This window comes from Lissotriton vulgaris, chromosome 8, assembly GCF_964263255.1.
Source record: "Lissotriton vulgaris chromosome 8, aLisVul1.2, whole genome shotgun sequence".
In the NCBI taxonomy this organism is placed as follows: Eukaryota; Metazoa; Chordata; class Amphibia; order Caudata; family Salamandridae; genus Lissotriton; species Lissotriton vulgaris.
The window spans coordinates 154,436,980-154,454,303 of NC_141696.1; the positions used below are offsets into that span (position 1 = coordinate 154,436,980).

General features: G+C 43.5%; 11 non-coding genes across 11 annotated transcripts; all 11 read right to left on the reverse strand.

The window, feature by feature from the left end:
• Positions 1-1,412: 1,412 nt before the first annotated feature.
• Positions 1,413-1,495, reverse strand: TRNAL-CAG (transfer RNA leucine (anticodon CAG)). The gene has a single exon. It is a non-coding gene; the product is annotated as a tRNA-Leu (tRNA).
• Positions 1,496-2,127: 632 nt separating this feature from the next.
• Positions 2,128-2,210, reverse strand: TRNAL-UAG (transfer RNA leucine (anticodon UAG)). The gene has a single exon. It is a non-coding gene; the product is annotated as a tRNA-Leu (tRNA).
• Positions 2,211-3,234: 1,024 nt separating this feature from the next.
• TRNAL-AAG (transfer RNA leucine (anticodon AAG)) lies at positions 3,235-3,317 on the reverse strand. The gene has a single exon. It is a non-coding gene; the product is annotated as a tRNA-Leu (tRNA).
• A 2,289-nt stretch (positions 3,318-5,606) lies between these two features.
• On the reverse strand, positions 5,607-5,689 carry TRNAL-CAG (transfer RNA leucine (anticodon CAG)). The gene has a single exon. It is a non-coding gene; the product is annotated as a tRNA-Leu (tRNA).
• A 3,835-nt stretch (positions 5,690-9,524) lies between these two features.
• TRNAL-AAG (transfer RNA leucine (anticodon AAG)) lies at positions 9,525-9,607 on the reverse strand. Its single transcript has one exon. It is a non-coding gene; the product is annotated as a tRNA-Leu (tRNA).
• A 2,289-nt stretch (positions 9,608-11,896) lies between these two features.
• Positions 11,897-11,979, reverse strand: TRNAL-CAG (transfer RNA leucine (anticodon CAG)). Its single transcript has one exon. It is a non-coding gene; the product is annotated as a tRNA-Leu (tRNA).
• A 1,739-nt stretch (positions 11,980-13,718) lies between these two features.
• Positions 13,719-13,801, reverse strand: TRNAL-AAG (transfer RNA leucine (anticodon AAG)). Its single transcript has one exon. It is a non-coding gene; the product is annotated as a tRNA-Leu (tRNA).
• Positions 13,802-14,705: 904 nt separating this feature from the next.
• TRNAL-UAG (transfer RNA leucine (anticodon UAG)) lies at positions 14,706-14,788 on the reverse strand. The gene has a single exon. It is a non-coding gene; the product is annotated as a tRNA-Leu (tRNA).
• A 1,024-nt stretch (positions 14,789-15,812) lies between these two features.
• Positions 15,813-15,895, reverse strand: TRNAL-AAG (transfer RNA leucine (anticodon AAG)). Its single transcript has one exon. It is a non-coding gene; the product is annotated as a tRNA-Leu (tRNA).
• Positions 15,896-16,087: 192 nt separating this feature from the next.
• Positions 16,088-16,170, reverse strand: TRNAL-CAG (transfer RNA leucine (anticodon CAG)). Its single transcript has one exon. It is a non-coding gene; the product is annotated as a tRNA-Leu (tRNA).
• A 632-nt stretch (positions 16,171-16,802) lies between these two features.
• On the reverse strand, positions 16,803-16,885 carry TRNAL-UAG (transfer RNA leucine (anticodon UAG)). Its single transcript has one exon. It is a non-coding gene; the product is annotated as a tRNA-Leu (tRNA).
• Positions 16,886-17,324: the final 439 nt, after the last annotated feature.

Here is a 17,324-nt window from a genome sequence, read left to right on the forward strand (position 1 = left end):
TGAAAAAGGAGATTATATCTCAAAAAGTCACGTCAGAAGTGAGATTTGAACCCACGCCTCCAGAGGAGACTGCGGCCTAAACACAGCACCTTAGACCACTCGGCCATCCTGACAGTGAAGAGTCTTAAGAAATGTATAAAAGTCACTCAGAAATTTCTGCCTCCATGCAAGCCTGAAATAATTTAAACCTTCAAACACAAGGTGCAACTTTATGCACAGGACAATAAACACAGAAGATCACATGTGAAAGCATTTCATTTCACAGGTGTACAATTTTTATGCTTTTAGAATACCTCATACCTCTCACCAGCTATTTAGGGTCCTGTATCCTACTCACAAAATTACCTTGCCTGTGACCTCTCTCTCTAAACAAACAACTACTGCACAGGAAGTAGGAAGGCAGAAGGTGGGGCATATTATGCAAATGTATGCTGTCATTGTGCCTTGCAGATTCATGCAGGATTTCTAGATCCTTGCTGGATACAAGAGAGCAGACCTTGTTTCAGATCAACTGTCCCTAGCAGGGAACGTCTGAGCACATGCAGTCTTTTGCTCTCTAGCCCCTGGCCTTGGACTCACCCTCACTGGCTGAGGCGTGAATTTCTGCATACCAACGTTGCACAGATGGTACGTTTGTGGTCGGTTTGGGATGGGTGGGAGGTCAAAAGCAGGGAAAAGTATGTCGCCTTCACTTCTAGTCTCCTCTTCTAGGCCTACCTGCCGTTCACTCACTCTGTCTTTGTTTCATTCTCTCCATCCTCAACACCCCTTCTCACTCACTCGCTCTATCACTTGTGCTCTTTCCCCTTGCTCTGCATTTCATAGTGGAAACATCTCTTGAATCGAGCATTAGAAAATGAGGTTACATAAAATTAACAATCTACTTATTGGAAACCAAAAATATCACAAGACTGAATGTAACCCATTTCATTAATAAAAGGGACTTTTTAAGCACCCCCCAAAAAACACATAAAACACCACGAGTGCTAGAAGAATATTACACGAGCTTGAAGACAGAATTGGGCAAATTAATTTGCAGTTGAAACTGAAGTTTGTTACTTATTCAGATATTTTATGCACTGCCAATTTTTAGCTGAGATTCTAAAAGAACTCAGAGACAAAATGGACTTAAAGTTTTGTCAGAAGTGGGATTTGAACCCACGCCTCCAGGAGAGACTGCGGCCTTAACTCAGCGCCTTAGACCACTCGGCCATCCTGACCACATGTTGCTTGATCATCTACAGAGAGGGAAAGATATTGTGAACCAAGAAAAGCACACATCTTAGGTCATGAGTGGCTAGAGCAAGAAAAAAACTCACTGCACTTTTCCAAGTAGACAACCATATAAGCCCATGGGAGGGAAATGATCTATTTTTTTCTCTCTCAAGAAAAAAGTAGAGTAAACACACAATTGTCAGAAGTGGGATTTGAACCCACGCCTCCAGAAGAGACTGCGACCTGAACGCAGCGCCTTAGACCACTCGGCCATCCTGACTTGCATTTGTGGAACCTTCCACAGGCCAGACAGCCATGCAAGTGGGGTACCGAAAAGGCATGCCCTCAATTTATTTATCCTATTATAAGTACTTCCAACAGATCTTTGAACAATCCATAGAGAGCAGTACCTATGAAGAACTCTTTAGACCTTTAAGGCGTACAAAGAGAAAGTGCTATTAACCAGCCACTTGAACGGCCCAAAGCTGCTTTGAAATTGAGTCAACAGCCACCTCTTGGCTAGCTAAAGCAAATTCAACAAGGAATTTCAATGTCACAACATAGGGTGGAATACGCAAATCTAAGCAGCCCCTGATCACAGCCCTGAGGAAATTGCCGTAAGTGTGCTGGAGTCCAACTGTCTACCAGATGCTAGGCATTCTTCCATATTTGCATTGCCTGTCTGGCCAGGGCATACAAGAGCATGACTCTTCCAGATGAGCTCTTACATGGGTCCTATGCTCATATAGTAAGGACTGCACTTTGTCAGCAAGACTTTATACAACCGAAATATATGAGAAACCCCAGCTCTCTTGACTAGATGAGGACGGAATCACATCCCAGGTGAAGACCAACAGATGCAACTTCCATCAGATGTTAACCTGAAAAAGGAGATTACATCTCCAAAAGTCATGTCAGAAGTGGGATTCGAACCCACGCCTCCAGAGGAGACTGTGGCCTAAACACAGCGCCTTAGACCACTTGGCCATCCTGACAGTGCAGAGTCTTAAGAAATGTATAAAAGTCACTCAGAAATTTCTGCCTCCATGCAAGCCTGAAATAATTTAAACCTTCAAACACAAGGTGCAACTTTATGCACAGGACAATAAACACAGAAGATCACATGTGAAAGCATTTCATTTCACAGGTGTACAATTTTTATGCTTTTAGAATACCTCATACCTCTCACCAGCTATTTAGGGTCCTGTATCCTACTCACAAAATTACCTTGCCTGTGACCTCTCTCTCTAAACAAACAACTACTGCACAGGAAGTAGGAAGGCAGAAGGTGGGGCATATTATGCAAATGTATGCTGTCATTGTGCCTTGCAGATTCATGCAGGATTTCTAGATCCTTGCTGGATACAAGAGAGCAGACCTTGTTTCAGATCAACTGTCCCTAGCAGGGAACGTCTGAGCACATGCAGTCTTTTGCTCTCTAGCCCCTGGCCTTGGACTCACCCTCACTGGCTGAGGCGTGAATTTCTGCATACCAACGTTGCACAGATGGTACGTTTGTGGTCGGTTTGGGATGGGTGGGAGGTCAAAAGCAGGGAAAAGTATGTCGCCTTCACTTCTAGTCTCCTCTTCTAGGCCTACCTGCCGTTCACTCACTCTGTCTTTGTTTCATTCTCTCCATCCTCAACACCCCTTCTCACTCACTCGCTCTATCACTTGTGCTCTTTCCCCTTGCTCTGCATTTCATAGTGGAAACATCTCTTGAATCGAGCATTAGAAAATGAGGTTACATAAAATTAACAATCTACTTATTGGAAACCAAAAATATCACAAGACTGAATGTAACCCATTTCATTAATAAAAGGGACTTTTTAAGCACCCCCCAAAAAACACATAAAACAGCACGAGTGCTAGAAGAATATTATACGAGCTTGAAGACAGAATTGGGCAAATTAATTTGCAGTTGAAACTGAAGTTTGTTACTTATTCAGATATTATATGCACTGCCAATTTTTAGCTGAGACTCTAAAAGAACTCAGAGACAAAATGGACTTAAAGTTTTGTCAGAAGTGGGATTCGAACCCACGTCTCCAGGAGAGACCGCGGCCTTAACGCAGCGCCTTAGACCACTCGGCCATCCTGACCACATGTTGCTTGATCATCTACAGAGAGGGAAAGATATTGTGAACCAAAAAAAGCCCACATCTTAGGTCATGAGTGGCTAGAGCAAGAAAAAAACTCACTGCACTTTTCCAAGTAGACAACCATATAAGCCCATGTGAAGGAAATGATCAGATTTTTTCTCTCTCAAGAAAAAAGGAGAGTAAACACACAATTGTCAGAAGTGGGATTTGAACCCACGCCTCCAGAAGAGACTGCGACCTGAACGCAGCGCCTTAGACCACTCGGCAATCCTGACTTGCATTTATAGAACCTTCCACAGGCCAGACAGCCATGCAAGTGGGGTACCGAAAAAGCATGCCCTCAATTTATTTATCCTATTATAAGTACTTCCAACAGATCTTTGAACAATCCATAGAGAGCAGTACCTATGAAGAACTCTTTAGACCTTTAAGGCGTACAAAGAGAAAGTGCTATTAACCAGCCACTTGAACGGCCCAAAGCTGCTTTGAAATTGAGTCAACAGCCACCTCTTGGATAGCTAAAGCAAATTCAACAAGGAATTTCAATGTCACAACATAGGGTGGAATACGCAAATCTAAGCAGCCCCTGATCACAGCCCTGAGGAAATTGCCGTAAGTGTGCTGGAGTCCAACTGTCTACCAGATGCTAGGCATTCTTCCATATTTGCATGGCCTGTCTGGCCAGGGCATACAAGAGTGTGACTCTTCCAGATGATCTCTTACATGGGTACTATGCTCATATAGTAAGGACTGCACTTTGTCAGCAAGACTTTATACAACCGAAATATATGAGAAACCCCAGCTCACTTGACTAGATGATGACGGAATCACATCCCAGGTGAAGACCAACAGATGCAACTTCCATCAGATGTTAACCTGAAAAAGGAGATTACATCTCCAAAAGTCATGTCAGAAGTGGGATTCGAACCCACGACTCCAGAGGAGACTGCGGCCTAAAAACAGCTCCTTAGACCACTCGGCCATCCTGACAGTGCAGAGTCTTAAGAAATGTATAAAAGTCACTCAGAAATTTCTGCCTCCATGCAAGCCTGAAATAATTTAAACCTTCAAACACAAGGTGCAACTTTATGCACAGGATAATAAACACAGAAGATCACATGTGAAAGTATTTCATTTCACAGGTGTACAATTTTTATGCTTTTAGAATACCTCATACCTCTCACCAGCTATTTAGGGTCCTGTATCCTACTCACAAAATTACCTTGCCTGCGACCTCTCTCTCTACACAAGCAACTACTGCACAGGAAGTAGGAAGGCAGAAGGTGGGGCATATTATGCAAATGTATGCTGTCATTGTGCCTTGCAGATTCATGCAGGATTTCTAGATCCTTGCTGGATACAAGAGAGCAGACCTTGTTTCAGATCAACTGTCCCTAGCAGGGAACGTCTGAGCACATGCAGTCTTTTGCTCTCTAGCCCCTGGCCTGGGACTCACCCTCACTGGCTGAGGCGTGAATTTCTGCATACCAACGTTGCATAGATGGTACGTTTGTGGTCGGTTTGGGATGGGTGGGAGGTCAAAAGCAGGGAAAAGTATGTCGCCTTCACTTCTAGTCTCCTCTTCTAGGCCTACCTGCCGTTCACTCACTCTGTCTTTGTTTCATTCTCTCCTTCCTCAACACCCCTTCTCACTCACTCGCTCTATCACTTGTGATCTTTCCCCTTGCTCTGCATTTCATAGTGGAAACATCTCTTGAATGGAGCATTAGAAAATGAGGTTACATAAAATTAACAATCTACTTATTGGAAACCAAAAATATCACAAGTCTGAATGTAACCCATTTCATTAATAAAAGGGACTTTTTAAGCACCCCCCAAAAAACACATAAAACACCACGAGTGCTAGAAGAATATTACACGAGCTTGAAGACAGAATTGGGCAAATTAATTTGCAGTTGAAACTGAAGTTTGTTACTTATTCAGATATTTTATGCACTGCATATTTTCAGCTGAGATTCTAAAAGAACTCAGAGACAAAATGGACTTAAAGTTTTGTCAGAAGTGGGATTCGAACCCACGCCTCCAGGAGAGACTGCGGCCTTAACGCAGCGCCTTAGAATACTCGGCCATCCTGACCACATGTTGCTTGATCATCTACAGAGAGGGAAAGATATTGTGAACCAAGAAAAGCACACATCTTAGGTCATGAGTGGCTAGAGCAAGAAAAAAACTCACTGCACTTTTCCAAGTAGACAACCATATAAGCCCATGTGAGGGAAATGATCTATTTTTTTCTCTCTCAAGAAAAAAGTAGAGTAAACACACAATTGTCAGAAGTGGGATTTGAACCCACGCCTCCAGAAGAGACTGCGACCTGAACGCAGCGCCTTAGACCACTCGGCCATCCTGACTTGCATTTGTGGAACCTTCCACAGGCCAGACAGCCATGCAAGTGGGGTACCGAAAAGGCATGCCCTCAATTTATTTATCCTATTATAAGTACTTCCAACAGATCTTTGAACAATCCATAGAGAGCAGTACCTATGAAGAACTCTTTAGACCTTTAAGGCGTACAAAGAGAAAGTGCTATTAACCAGCCACTTTAACGGCCCAAAGCTGCTTTGAAATTGAGTCAACAGCCACCTCTTGGCTAGCTAAAGCAAATTCAACAAGGAATTTCAATGTCACAACATAGGGTGGAATACGCAAATCTAAGCAGCCCCTGATCACAGCCCTGAGGAAATTGCCGTAAGTGTGCTGGAGTCCAACTGTCTACCAGATGCTAGGCATTCTTCCATATTTGCATTGCCTGTCTGGCCAGGGCATACAAGAGCATGACTCTTCCAGATGAGCTCTTACATGGGTCCTATGCTCATATAGTAAGGACTGCACTTTGTCAGCAAGACTTTATACAACCGAAATATATGAGAAACCCCAGCTCTCTTGACTAGATGAGGACGGAATCACATCCCAGGTGAAGACCAACAGATGCAACTTCCATCAGATGTTAACCTGAAAAAGGAGATTACATCTCCAAAAGTCATGTCAGAAGTGGGATTCGAACCCACACCTCCAGAGGAGACTGCGGCCTAAACATAGTGCCTTAGACCACTCGGCCATCCTGACAGTGCAGAGTCTTAAGAAATGTATAAAAGTCACTCAGAAATTTCTGCCTCCATGCAAGCCTGAAATAATTTAAACCTTCAAACACAAGGTGCAACTTTATGCACAGGACAATAAACACAGAAGATCACATGTGAAAGCATTTCATTTCACAGGTGTACAATTTTTATGCTTTTAGAATACCTCATACCTCTCACCAGCTATTTAGGGTCCTGTATCCTACTCACAAAATTACCTTGCATGCGACCTCTCTCTCTACACAAACAACTACTGCACAGGAAGTAGGAAGGCAGAAGGTGGGGCATAATTTGCAAATGTATGCTGTCATTGTGCCTTGCAGATTCATGCAGGATTTCTAGATCCTTGCTGGATACAAGAGAGCAGACCTTGTTTCAGATCAACTGTCCCTAGCAGGGAACGTCTGAGCACATGCAGTCTTTTGCTCTCTAGCCCCTGGCCTTGGACTCACCCTCACTGGCTGAGGCGTGAATTCCTGCATACCAACGTTGCACAGATGGTACGTTTGTGGTCGGTTTGGGATGGGTGGGAGGTCAAAAGCAGGGAAAAGTATGTCGCCTTCACTTCTAGTCTCCTCTTCTAGGCCTACCTGCCGTTCACTCACTCTGTCTTTGTTTCATTCTCTCCATCCTCAACACCCCTTCTCACTCACTCGCTCTATCACTTGTGCTCTTTCCCCTTGCTCTGCATTTCATAGTGGAAACATCTCTTGAATGGAGCATTAGAAAATGAGGTTACATAAAATTAACAATCTACTATTGGAAACCAAAAATATCACAAGACTGAATGTAACCCATTTCATTAATAAAAGGGACTTTTTAAGCACCCCCCAAAAAACACATAAAACAGCACGAGTGCTAGAAGAATATTATACGAGCTTGAAGACAGAATTGGGCAAATTAATTTGCAGTTGAAACTGAAGTTTGTTACTTATTCAGATATTATATGCACTGCCAATTTTTAGCTGAGACTCTAAAAGAACTCAGAGACAAAATGGACTTAAAGTTTTGTCAGAAGTGGGATTCGAACCCACGTCTCCAGGAGAGACTGCAGCCTTAACGCGGCGCCTTAGACCACTCGGCCATCCTGACCACATGTTGCTTGATCATCTACAGAGAGGGAAAGATATTGTGAACCAAAAAAAGCACACATCTTAGGTCATGAGTGGCTAGAGCAAGAAAAAAACTCACTGCACTTTTCCAAGTAGACAACCATATAAGCCCATGTGAAGGAAATGATCAGATTTTTTCTCTCTCAAGAAAAAAGGAGAGTAAACACACAATTGTCAGAAGTGGGATTTGAACCCACGCCTCCAGAAGAGACTGCGACCTGAACGCAGCGCCTTAGACCACTCGGCAATCCTGACTTGCATTTATAGAGCCTTCCACAGGCCAGACAGCCATGCAAGTGGGGTACCGAAAAAGCATGCCCTCAATTTATTTATCCTATTATAAGTACTTCCAACAGATCTTTGAACAATCCATAGAGAGCAGTACCTATGAAGAACTCTTTAGACCTTTAAGGCGTACAAAGAGAAAGTGCTATTAACCAGCCACTTGAACGGCCCAAAGCTGCTTTGAAATTGAGTCAACAGCCACCTCTTGGATAGCTAAAGCAAATTCAACAAGGAATTTCAATGTCACAACATAGGGTGGAATACGCAAATCTAAGCAGCCCCTGATCTCATCCCTGAGGAAATTGCCGTAAGTGTGCTGGAGTCCAACTGTCTACCAGATGCTAGGCATTCTTCCATATTTGCATGGCCTGTCTGGCCAGGGCATACAAGAGTGTGACTCTTCCAGATGATCTCTTACATGGGTACTATGCTCATATTGTAAGGACTGCACTTTGTCAGCAAGACTTTATACAACCGAAATATATGAGAAACCCCAGCTTACTTGACTAGATGATGACGGAATCACATCCCAGGTGAAGACCAACAGATGCAACTTCCATCAGATGTTAACCTGAAAAAGGAGATTACATCTCCAAAAGTCATGTCAGAAGTGGGATTCGAACCCACGACTCCAGAGGAGACTGCGGCCTAAACACAGCTCCTTAGACCACTCGGCCATCCTGACAGTGCAGAGTCTTAAGAAATGTATAAAAGTCACTCAGAAATTTCTGCCTCCATGCAAGCCTGAAATAATTTAAACCTTCAAACACAAGGTGCAACTTTATGCACAGGACAATAAACACAGAAGATCACATGTGAAAGTATTTCATTTCACAGGTGTACAATTTTTATGCTTTTAGAATACCTCATACCTCTCACCAGCTATTTAGGGTCCTGTATCCTACTCACAAAATTACCTTGCCTGCGACCTCTCTCTCTACACAAGCAACTACTGCACAGGAAGTAGGAAGGCAGAAGGTGGGGCATATTATGCAAATGTATGCTGTCATTGTGCCTTGCAGATTCATGCAGGATTTCTAGATCCTTGCTGGATACAAGAGAGCAGACCTTGTTTCAGATCAACTGTCCCTAGCAGGGAACGTCTGAGCACATGCAGTCTTTTGCTCTCTAGCCCCTGGCCTGGGACTCACCCTCACTGGCTGAGGCGTGAATTTCTGCATACCAACGTTGCATAGATGGTACGTTTGTGGTCGGTTTGGGATGGGTGGGAGGTCAAAAGCAGGGAAAAGTATGTCGCCTTCACTTCTAGTCTCCTCTTCTAGGCCTACCTGCCGTTCACTCACTCTGTCTTTGTTTCATTCTCTCCTTCCTCAACACCCCTTCTCACTCACTCGCTCTATCACTTGTGATCTTTCCCCTTGCTCTGCATTTCATAGTGGAAACATCTCTTGAATGGAGCATTAGAAAATGAGGTTACATAAAATTAACAATCTACTTATTGGAAACCAAAAATATCACAAGTCTGAATGTAACCCATTTCATTAATAAAAGGGACTTTTTAAGCACCCCCCAAAAAACACATAAAACACCACGAGTGCTAGAAGAATATTACACGAGCTTGAAGACAGAATTGGGCAAATTAATTTGCAGTTGAAACTGAAGTTTGTTACTTATTCAGATATTTTATGCTCTGCCAATTTTTAGCTGAGATTCTAAAAGAACTCAGAGACAAAATGGACTTAAAGTTTTGTCAGAAGTGGGATTCGAACCCACGCCTCCAGGAGAGACTGCGGCCTTAACGCAGCGCCTTAGACCACTCGGCCATCCTGACCACATGTTGCTTGATCATCTACAGAGAGGGAAAGATATTGTGAACCAAGAAAAGCAGACATCTTAGGTCATGAGTGGCTAGAGCAAGAAAAAAACTCACTGCACTTTTCCAAGTAGACAACCATATAAGCCCATGTGAGGGAAATGATCTATTTTTTTCTCTCTCAAGAAAAAAGTAGAGTAAACACACAATTGTGAGAAGTGGGATTTGAACCCACGCCTCCAGAAGAGACTGCGACCTGAACGCAGCGCCTTAGACCACTCGGCCATCCTGACTTGCATTTGTGGAACCTTCCACAGGCCAGACAGCCATGCAAGTGGGGTACCGAAAAGGCATGCCCTCAATTTATTTATCCTATTATAAGTACTTCCAACAGATCTTTGAACAATCCATAGAGAGCAGTACCTATGAAGAACTCTTTAGACCTTTAAGGCGTACAAAGAGAAAGTGCTATTAACCAGCCACTTGAACGGCCCAAAGCTGCTTTGAAATTGAGTCAACAGCCACCTCTTGGCTAGCTAAAGCAAATTCAACAAGGAATTTCAATGTCACAACATAGGGTGGAATACGCAAATCTAAGCAGCCCCTGATCACAGCCCTGAGGAAATTGCCGTAAGTGTGCTGGAGTCCAACTGTCTACCAGATGCTAGGCATTCTTCCATATTTGCATTGCCTGTCTGGCCAGGGCATACAAGAGCATGACTCTTCCAGATGAGCTCTTACATGGGTCCTATGCTCATATAGTAAGGACTGCACTTTGTCAGCAAGACTTTATACAACCGAAATATATGAGAAACCCCAGCTCTCTTGACTAGATGAGGACGGAATCACATCCCAGGTGAAGACCAACAGATGCAACTTCCATCAGATGTTAACCTGAAAAAGGAGATTACATCTCCAAAAGTCATGTCAGAAGTGGGATTCGAACCCACGCCTCCAGAGGAGACTGCGGCCTAAACATAGTGCCTTAGACCACTCGGCCATCCTGACAGTGCAGAGTCTTAAGAAATGTATGAAAGTCACTCAGAAATTTCTGCCTCCATGCAAGCCTGAAATAATTTAAACCTTCAAACACAAGGTGCAACTTTATGCACAGGACAATAAACACAGAAGATCACATGTGAAAGCATTTCATTTCACAGGTGTACAATTTTTATGCTTTTAGAATACCTCATACCTCTCACCAGCTATTTAGGGTCCTGTATCCTACTCACAAAATTACCTTGCATGCGACCTCTCTCTCTACACAAACAACTACTGCACAGGAAGTAGGAAGGCAGAAGGTGGGGCATAATTTGCAAATGTATGCTGTCATTGTGCCTTGCAGATTCATGCAGGATTTCTAGATCCTTGCTGGATACAAGAGAGCAGACCTTGTTTCAGATCAACTGTCCCTAGCAGGGAACGTCTGAGCACATGCAGTCTTTTGCTCTCTAGCCCCTGGCCTGGGACTTACCCTCACTGGCTGAGGCGTGAATTTCTGCATACCAACGTTGCATAGATGGTACGTATGTGGTCGGTTTGGGATGGGTGGGAGGTCAAAAGCAGGGAAAAGTATGTCGCCTTCACTTCTAGTCTCCTCTTCTAGGCCTACCTGCCGTTCACTCACTCTGTCTTTGTTTCATTCTCTCCTTCCTCAACACCCCTTCTCACTCACTCGCTCTATCACTTGTGCTCTTTCCCCTTGCTCTGCATTTCATAGTGGAATCATCTCTTGAATGGAGCATTAGAAAATGAGGTTACATAAAATTAACAATCTACTTATTGGAAACCAAAAATATCACAAGTCTGAATGTAACCCATTTCATTAATAAAAGGGACTTTTTAAGCACCCCCCAAAAAACACATAAAACACCACGAGTGCTAGAAGAATATTATACGAGCTTGAAGACAGAATTGGGCAAATTAATTTGCAGTTGAAACTGAAGTTTGTTACTTATTCAGATATTATATGCACTGCCAATTTTTAGCTGAGATTCTAAAAGAACTCAGAGACAAAATGGACTTAAAGGTTTGTTAGAAGTGGGATTCGAACCCACGCCTCCAGGAGAGACTGCGGACTTAACGCAGCGCCTTAGACCACTCGGCCATCCTGACCACACGTTGCTTGATCATTTACAGAGAGGGAAAGATATTGTGAACCAAAAAAAGCACACATCTTAGGTCATGAGTGGCTAGAGCAAGAAAAAAACTCACTGCACTTTTCCAAGTAGACAACCATATAAGCCAATGTGAGGGAAATGATCTGATTTTTTCTCTCCCAAGAAAAAAGTAGAGTAAACACACAATTGTCAGAAGTGGGATTTGAACCCACGCCTCCAGAAGAGACTGCGACCTGAACGCAGCGCCTTAGACCACTCGGCCATCCTGACTTGCATTTGTGGAACCTTCCACAGGCCAGACAGCCATGCAAGTGGGGTACCGAAAAGGCATGCCCTCAATTTATTTATCCTATTATAAGTACTTCCAACAGATCTTTGAACAATCCATAGAGAGCAGTACCTATGAAGAACTCTTTAGACCTTTAAGGCGTACAAAGAGAAAGTGCTATTAACCAGCCACTTGAAAGGCCCAAAGCTGCTTTGAAATTGAGTCAACAGCCACCTCTTGGCTAGCTAAAGCAAATTCAACAAGGAATTTCAATGTCACAACATAGGGTGGAATACGCAAATCTAAGCAGCCCCTGATCACAGCCCTGAGGAAATTGCCGTAAGTGTGCTGGAGTCCAACTGTCTACCAGATGCTAGGCATTCTTCCATATTTGCATGGCCTGTCTGGCCAGGGCATACAAGAGCATGACTCTTCCAGATGAGCTCTTACATGGGTCCTATGCTCATATAGTAAGGACTGCACGTTGTCAGCAGGAATTTATACAACCGAAATATATGAGAAACCCCAGCTCTCTTGACTAGATGAGGACGGAATCACATCCCAGGTGAAGACCAACAGATGCAACTTGCATCAGATGTTAACCTGAAAAAGGAGATTGTATCTCAAAAAGTCATGTCAGAAGTGAGATTTGAACCCACGCCTCCAGAGGAGACTGCGGCCTAAACACAGCACCTTAGACCACTCGGCCATCCTGACACTGAAGAGTCTTAAGAAATGTATAAAAGTCACTCAGAAATTTCTGCCTCCATGCAAGCCTGAAATAATTTAAACCTTCAAACACAAGGTGCAACTTTATGCACAGGACAATAAACACAGAAGATCACATGTGAAAGCATTTCATTTCACAGGTGTACAATTTTTATGCTTTTAGAATACCTCATACCTCTCACCAGCTATTTAGGGTCCTGTATCCTACTCACAAAATTACCTTGCCTGCGACCTCTCTCTCTAAACAAACAACTACTGCACAGGAAGTGGGAAGGCAGAAGGTGGGGCATATTATGCAAATGTATGCTGTCATTGTGCCTTGCAGATTCATGCAGGATTTCTAGATCCTTGCTGGATACAAGAGAGCAGACCTTGTTTCAGATCAACTGTCCCTAGCAGGGAACGTCTGAGCACATGCAGTCTTTTGCTCTCTAGCCCCTGGCCTTGGACTCACCCTCACTGGCTGAGGCGTGAATTTCTGCATACCAACGTTGCACAGATGGTACGTTTGTGGTCGGTTTGGGATGGGTGGGAGGTCAAAAGCAGGGAAAAGTATGTCGCCTTCACTTCTAGTCTCCTCTTCTAGGCCTACCTGCCGTTCACTCACTCTGTCTTTGTTTCATTCTCTCCATCCTCAACACCCCTTCTCACTCACTCGCTCTATCACTTGTGCTCTTTCCCCTTGCTCTGCATTTCATAGTGGAAACATCTCTTGAATGGAGCATTAGAAAATGAGGTTACATAAAATTAACAATCTACTTATTGGAAACCAAAAATATCACAAGACTGAATGTAACCCATTTCATTAATAAAAGGGACTTTTTAAGCACCCCCCAAAAAACACATAAAACACCACGAGTGCTAGAAGAATATTATACGAGCTTGAAGACAGAATTGGGCAAATTAATTTGCCGTTGAAACTGAAGTTTGTTACTTATTCAGATATTATATGCACTGCCAATTTTTAGCTGAGATTCTAAAAGAACTCAGAGACAAAATGGACTTAAAGTTTTGTCAGAAGTGGGATTCGAACCCACGTCTCCAGGAGAGACTGCGGCCTTAACGCAGCGCCTTAGACCACTCGGCCATCCTGACCACATGTTGCTTGATCATCTACAGAGAGGGAAAGATATTGTGAACCAAAAAAAGCACACATCTTAGGTCATGAGTGGCTAGAGCAAGAAAAAAACTCACTGCACTTTTCCAAGTAGACAACCATATAAGCCCATGTGAAGGAAATGATCAGATTTTTTCTCTCTCAAGAAAAAGTAGAGTAAACACACAATTGTCAGAAGTGGGATTTGAACCCACGCCTCCAGAAGAGACTGCGACCTGAACGCACGCCTTAGACCACTCGGCCATCCTGACTTGCATTTATAGAACCTTCCACAGGCCAGACAGCCATGCAAGTGGGGTACCGAAAAAGCATGCCCTCAATTTATTTATCCTATTATAAGTACTTCCAACAGATCTTCGAACAATCCATAGAGAGCAGTACCTATGAAGAACTCTTTATGCCTTTTAGGCGTACAAAGAGAAAGTGATATTAACCAGCCACTTGAACGGCCCAAAGCTGCTTTGAAATTGAGTCAACAGCCACCTCTTGGCTAGCTAAAGCAAATTCAACAAGGAATTTCAATGTCACAAGTAGGGTGGAATACGCAAATCTAAGCAGCCCCTGATCACAGCCCTGAGGAAATTGCCGTAAGTGTGCTGGAGTCCAACTGTCTACCAGATGCTAGGCATTCTTCCATATTTGCATGGCCTGTCTGGCCAGGGCATACAAGAGCATGACTCTTCCAGATGAGCTCTTACATGGGTCCTATGCTCATATAGTAAGGACTGCACTTTGTCAGCAAGACTTTATACAACCGAAATATATGAGAAACCCCAGCTCTCTTGACTAGATGAGGACGGAATCACATCCCAGGTGAAGACCAACAGATGCAACTTCCATCAGATGTTAACCTGAAAAAGGAGATTACATCTCCAAAAGTCATGTCAGAAGTGGGATTCGAACCCACGCCTCCAGAGGAGACTGCGGCCTAAACACAGCGCCTTAGACCACTCGGCCATCCTGACAGTGCAGAGTCATAAGAAATGTATAAAAGTCACTCAGAAATTTCTGCCTCCATGCAAGCCTGAAATAATTTAAACCTTCAAACACAAGGTGCAACTTTATGCACAGGACAATAAACACAGAAGATCACATGTGAAAGCATTTCATTTCACAGGTGTACAATTTTTATGCTTTTAGAATACCTCATACCTCTCACCAGCTATTTAGGGTCCTGTATCCTACTCACAAAATTACCTTGCATGCGACCTCTCTCTCTACACAAACAACTACTGCACAGGAAGTAGGAAGGCAGAAGGTGGGGCATATTATGCAAATGTATGCTGTCATTGTGCCTTGCAGATTCATGCAGGATTTCTAGATCCTTGCTGGATACAAGAGAGCAGACCTTGTTTCAGATCAACTGTCCCTAGCAGGGAACGTCTGAGCACATGCAGTCTTTTGCTCTCTAGCCCCTGGCCTTGGACTCACCCTCACTGGCTGAGGCGTGAATTTCTGCATACCAACGTTGCACAGATGGTACGTTTGTGGTCGGTTTGGGATGGGTGGGAGGTCAAAAGCAGGGAAAAGTATGTTGCCTTCACTTCTAGTCTCCTCTTCTAGGCCTACCTGCCGTTCACTCACTCTGTCTTTGTTTCATTCTCTCCATCCTCAACACCCCTTCTCACTCACTCGCTCTATCACTTGTGCTCTTTCCCCTTGCTCTGCATTTCTTAGTGGAAACATCTCTTGAATGGAGCATTAGAAAATGAGGTTACATAAAATTAACAATCTACTTATTGGAAACCAAAAATATCACAAGACTGAATGTAACCCATTTCATTAATAAAAGGGACTTTTTAAGCACCCCCCAAAAAACACATAAAACAGCACGAGTGCTAGAAGAATATTATACGAGCTTGAAGACAGAATTGGGCAAATTAATTTGCAGTTGAAACTGAAGTTTGTTACTTATTCAGATATTATATGCACTGCCAATTTTTAGCTGAGATTCTAAAAGAACTCAGAGACAAAATGGACTTAAAGTTTTGTCAGAAGTGGGATTCAAACCCACGTCTCCAGGAGAGACTGCGGCCTTAACGCAGCGCCTTAGACCACTCGGCCATCCTGACCACATGTTGCTTGATCATCTACAGAGAGGAAAAGATATTGTGAACCAAAAAAAGCACACATCTTAGGTCATGAGTGGCTAGAGCAAGAAAAAAACTCACTGCACTTTTCCAAGTAGACAACCATATAAGCCCATGTGAAGGAAATGATCTGATTTTTTCTCTCTCAAGAAAAAAGTAGAGTAAACACACAATTGTCAGAAGTGGGATTTGAACCCACGCCTCCAGAAGAGACTGCGACCTGAACGCAGCGCCTTAGACCACTCGGCCATCCTGACTTGCATTTATAGAACCTTCCACAGGCCAGACAGCCATGCAAGTGGGGTACCGAAAAAGCATGCCCTCAATTTATTTATCCTATTATAAGTACTTCCAACAGATCTTTGAACAATCCATAGAGAGCAGTACCTATGAAGAACTCTTTATGCCTTTAAGGCGTACAAAGAGAAAGTGCTATTAACCAGCCACTTGAACGGCCCAAAGCTGCTTTGAAATTGAGTCAACAGCCACCTCTTGGCTAGCTAAAGCAAATTCAACAAGGAATTTCAATGTCACAACATAGGGTGGAATACGCAAATCTAAGCAGCCCCTGATCACAGCCCTGAGGAAATTGCCGTAAGTGTGCTGGAGTCCAACTGTCTACCAGATGCTAGGCATTCTTCCATATTTGCATTGCCTGTCTGGCCAGGGCATACAAGAGCATGACTCTTCCAGATGAGCTCTTACATGGGTCCTATGCTCATATAGTAAGGACTGCACTTTGTCAGCAAGACTTTATACAACCGAAATATATGAGAAACCCCAGCTCTCTTGACTAGATGAGGACGGAATCACATCCCAGGTGAAGACCAACAGATGCAACTTCCATCAGATGTTAACCTGAAAAAGGAGATTACATCTCCAAAAGTCATGTCAGAAGTGGGATTCGAACCCACGCCTCCAGAGGAGACTGCGGCCTAAACACAGCGCCTTAGACCACTCGGCCATCCTCACAGTGCAGAGTCTTAAGAAATGTATAAAAGTCACTCAGAAATTTCTGCCTCCATGCAAGCCTGAAATAATTTAAACCTTCAAACACAAGGTGCAACTTTATGCACAGGACAATAAACACAGAAGATCACATGTGAAAGCATTTCATTTCACAGGTGTACAATTTTTATGCTTTTAGAATACCTCATACCTCTCACCAGCTATTTAGGGTCCTGTATCCTACTCACAAAATTACCTTGCATGCGACCTCTCTCTCTACACAAACAACTACTGCACAGGAAGTAGGAAGGCAGAAGGTGGGGCATATTATGCAAATGTATGCTGTCATTGTGCCTTGCAGATTCATGCAGGATATCTAGATCCTTGCTGGATACAAGAGAGCAGACCTTGTTTCAGATCAACTGTCCCTAGCAGGGAACGTCTGAGCACATGCAGTCTTTTG